Source organism: Rattus rattus, chromosome 1 (genome assembly GCF_011064425.1).
Source record: "Rattus rattus isolate New Zealand chromosome 1, Rrattus_CSIRO_v1, whole genome shotgun sequence".
Classification (NCBI taxonomy): Eukaryota; Metazoa; Chordata; class Mammalia; order Rodentia; family Muridae; genus Rattus; species Rattus rattus.
In genome coordinates this window covers 233,378,409-233,382,653 of record NC_046154.1, presented here as the reverse complement: position 1 = coordinate 233,382,653, position 4,245 = coordinate 233,378,409, and the positions used below count along the sequence as shown (strand labels likewise).

Here is a 4,245-nt window from a genome sequence, read left to right as displayed (position 1 = left end):
AAAAAAAAAACTGGATTCAAAACAAGAGCACAATCATCTATTTTGAATTATGTATCTTAATTTTCTGGATCCATGTGTAATAAAGGATTATAGTTATAACATGGGAATTAATAGCATCTCCATTTCCCTTTGCTCAGTCCTGGGGATTGCCCCAGGGCTTCCTGTGGAAGCTTTTGATATTCTGCTGAGCTATACCATGCCCTGAGGTTAATATTCCAAACCACGTCTCTGTTCAGAAATCCATCCCTCTCCCATTTTGTTCTTTATGAGGCAGCACAGACTAACTTCTCAAATTTTAAGAATTTCATATGTGGGGCTGCAGAGATGGCTCAGTGGTTAAGAGCACTGACTGCTCTTCCAGAGGTCCTGAGTTCTAATCTCACAACCACATGGTGGCTCACAACCATCTGTAATGAGATCTGATACCCTCTTCTGGTGTGTCTGAAGACAAACAGTGTGCTTATATATAATAAATAAATCTTTTAAAAAAATTTTTTTTAAATTTTTTTTAAAAAAAGAATTTCATATGTGATAGCTCAGATAAAATGTATACGCTATCTAACGTATATTAAAGGGATATCTAACAATTATTTTTAAAAGAGGGAAAAGTAAAGAAAAATTCTAACTAGAATATGATTCTTGAAATGATTTAGAATTGTATTTAAAACACTAACTCTTCTCTTCAGTCTCTGCTATGTGGGGCTAGAGCTTAGGTCTTTCTAAAGATTAGCTAGAAATTTTGTTCGGAGCTAGCTTTTGAGGCCTCTGCCCACTGCCATGGATGAGCCATCCGAGAAAGTCGACCCAGTCGTGTACCCAGAAGCTCAGATGAATGATGGACCTCAGAGGGAAGATGAAGAGGACTCACCGGATGATTCAGAAATCCTACAACCAGAAACACTAGTAAAGGTCATGAAAAAGCTAACCCTGAACCCAGTGCCAAGCCGCCAAAATATCATCGTCGTCAAAGGGTTCGTCTCCGGATTAAGAGCCAGCCTGTGGAGAACAGAAGTGAAAGAATCATGAGGGAAGTTCAAAGCGCCTTTCCCAAGAGAAGGGTCCGCACACTGTTGTCGGTGCTGAAAGACCCCATAGCAAGGATGAGAAGATTTGTTCGGATTGAGCAGAGACAAAGACAGCTTGAAGGAAATGAGAGACGAGATGAGCCATTCAGATGTCTCTGCACTTTCTGCCATTATCAGAGATGGGATCCTTCTGAGAATGCTAAAATCGGGCAGAACCAGAAGAATTAGGGCAGTTTGAATTGTACAATGTATTTTTTTTTTTCGGAGCTGGGGACCGAACCCAGGGCCTTGCGCTTCCTAGGCAAGTGCTCTACCACTGAGCTAAATCCCCAACCCCCAGGGCAGTTTGAATTGTACACTGTCCTTGCCGTTAATGGTGCCATGCAGCAGATGTGAAAGCTGTTTTTTTGTTTGTTAAGATTAAACTTTTCTTGGTGCTGGGGAAATCTCTTCTACTTGCTAACCTTTAAATTATATAGGATGTGTGACATTTGGATTCATGGGAATGACAGATTTACCCAAGAATTGAGCATGAGTCAAAGCCCAATAGTTTGATTTAGAAGGTAATTGGAATAGATCTTTTATTTTAGATTTTCTAGTTTGCAGAGAAATTTGTAATGAAGGCAAGTTTGTTATCTTTAATAAATACACAGAACAGATTAGAATGAGCCATTGGAGATGGGGGACTTGTTTTTTACAGGTGCATGTGTGGGTGTGTGCACACTCCTGATGTTCAGAGTTCAATGTGTGCTACCCTGTTTATTTCTGCTTGAGGCAAGGTCTCCATGAGGCCTAGCTGGTCTAACTCCTGGTCCTGCCTCTTGTTTTCCCCTGAGTTTTGACACCATAGGCTTGTCGGCAAGATCTGGAAAAGGCTTGATGTTCGTGTTTGTTCGTGCTGTGTAATAAACAATTGGTTGACATATTCCTAAAAAACAAACAAACCAAAAAAAACCCACTAACTCAAGTGTTCATGATGAATTTATTAGGAGCTGTATAAGATTTCCTTACTAAGAGCCATAAAATATTGCTGAGAATTTAGTGAAGACCGAAGGAAGTGGGGAAATGTCTATCAATTGGAAGGTGAAACACTGTGTCCATGTCTGTGGGTTCTGAATTTTTCTTTGAATTTTGTAAAACCCAGTCAAACTTTCTGGTAGAACTATTGTATTGTTGACAATTGACAAGTTAGTTCTAAAATGTATGGGTGAATTTCAACGGCCAAATAAGGCTCGAGAGCAGTTAGAAGACTTACTATAATGTTGCAATGACCAAATGAAAAACGAAATGAAAAAAATTATAATTAAGAATCCAAAGATACAGGCTGGAGAGATGACTCAGCGGTTAAACTGCCCTTCCAGAGGTTCTGAGTTCAATTCCCAGCAACCACATGGTGGCTCACAAGGGGATCTGATGCCCTGTTTTGGTGTGTCTGAAGACAGGGACAGTGTATTCATATACATAAAATAAATAAATCTTTAATAAAAAGAATCCAGTGGGGGTTGGGGATTTAGCTCAGTGGTAAAGCACTTGCCTGGGTTCAGTCCCCAGCTCCAAAAAAAAGAAAAAGAAAAAAAAAAAAAAAGAAAGAATCCAGTGATAGGTACACACATACACAGCTACACGCAGAACTTGCCTCGTAGCTCAAGCCGGCCTGTGTGACGCCCTCCCACTGTCAGGATTACAGGTGAGCACTACTGTGCATGTGTGCTAATTGATATTTAATGAAGTGCTAATTAATATTTAATGAAGGCACTTCAGCAATTCAGTGAGCAAAAGGGTTCAGTAGTTTCAATAGTTTCAAAAGTTTGCTGTTCAGATGTAACAAAACCTTTGATCCCTGTGTAAACATAACACAAGAAAAAAAATAATTCAAGGTGAATTATCAGCCTGAATATAAAAAAGCTGAAAGTATTAAAAAAAAAAAAGAAAAAAAAGAGAAAAAGATCACTGTAAGTTGGTATGGACACAAAGACTTCTTAGGAAAAGTGTAAAAGCACAGGCCTTAAAGGGGAAAAAAATCAACTGAACATCCTGAAATTCATACACAAAGCTCAGAGTAAACAAAGGCATTTGCATTACAAAAAGTTCTAAGCAAACAAGCAGCAGAAAGGTACCAAAAATTTACTAAAAGACCTAACTAATCGTATTGCAAAAAGATGTATAAATGAGTAATAAATGCTCATTTTGAATGTGCTCACAGTTTCTGTCATACAAATACAAACAGAAGTCATAAGATACCCATGCCCAGGAGAATGGATAAGAAATTTTAAAATACCACACTACTGAATTGTAAGCGAGGACAGAGCAACAGAAACTCACCACAGTACAGATTTAAAGTCATGACTCCTCTAACACACCGTTGAGCAGTTTCATATAAAGCAAGACAGATACATAGTGCATGACTCCATAAGGCCATTTTGATGTTTTTGCTCAGGAGAAATGAAAGCATACCCCCACACAGACCCAGTACAAGATCGAAGCCGCTGTTTTATGTGTGACTACCAGGATATAGAAGCAATCCAAGTGTCTATCAACAAAAGAAACTGGCATAGTCACACAATGACATACCTGTCAGTGAAAAACCACTGTTTTAAGGAGTGCAAAAGCCCAGTGAGAGAATACTATATATCCAGGTTTCCAACTGTGTGTAGTTGTAGAGCAGACAGACCTGTTAATAGGGACTTAGAGAACACTGGGGTAGGGTAGTGAGTGGGAAGAGGCACTAGGTAATTTCCTAGGGTGACAGAAGTCTTCAGTATTTGACAGGAGTGTGAATAACTCAGATTGTGATAAACCTTCAAGGTTTCTCCTTAAATTTATACCAAATAGTATACACTTCACTGTGTGTGCCTCAAACATACACACCACCCTGAACCCTGAGGACTCTACTGTTGAAATATTAGAAATTGTCAATGGACAGTGATGCCTTCTGTCACCTCAGATGTACCACCAAAGTCTGTGGCCCTGTCTCCATTGCCGTTGCCAGAGAAAAGTGTGCAACCGTTTAAAATAAAAGTAGTTGAAAATGAGCTTTAATCCCAGCACTCAGGAGACAGAAGCAGGTGGATCTCTAAGTTCAAAAGCCAGACTGGTCTACAGAGTAAATTCCAGGACATCCGGGACATCTCTTGACGAACAAACAAAAAGTTGAAAATGACCAAAGAATCGTGTATTTTCTGTTTAGTGTGACCAGTGGAAGCACACGGGGTCTATAACA

At 39.4% G+C, this 4,245-nt stretch overlaps 1 pseudogene; it reads left to right on the top strand.

Moving 5' to 3' along the window:
• The first annotated feature begins 590 nt into the window (after window positions 1–590).
• On the top strand, window positions 591–1,471 carry LOC116890107 (annotated as a pseudogene).
• The last annotated feature ends 2,774 nt before the right edge of the window (window positions 1,472–4,245 follow it).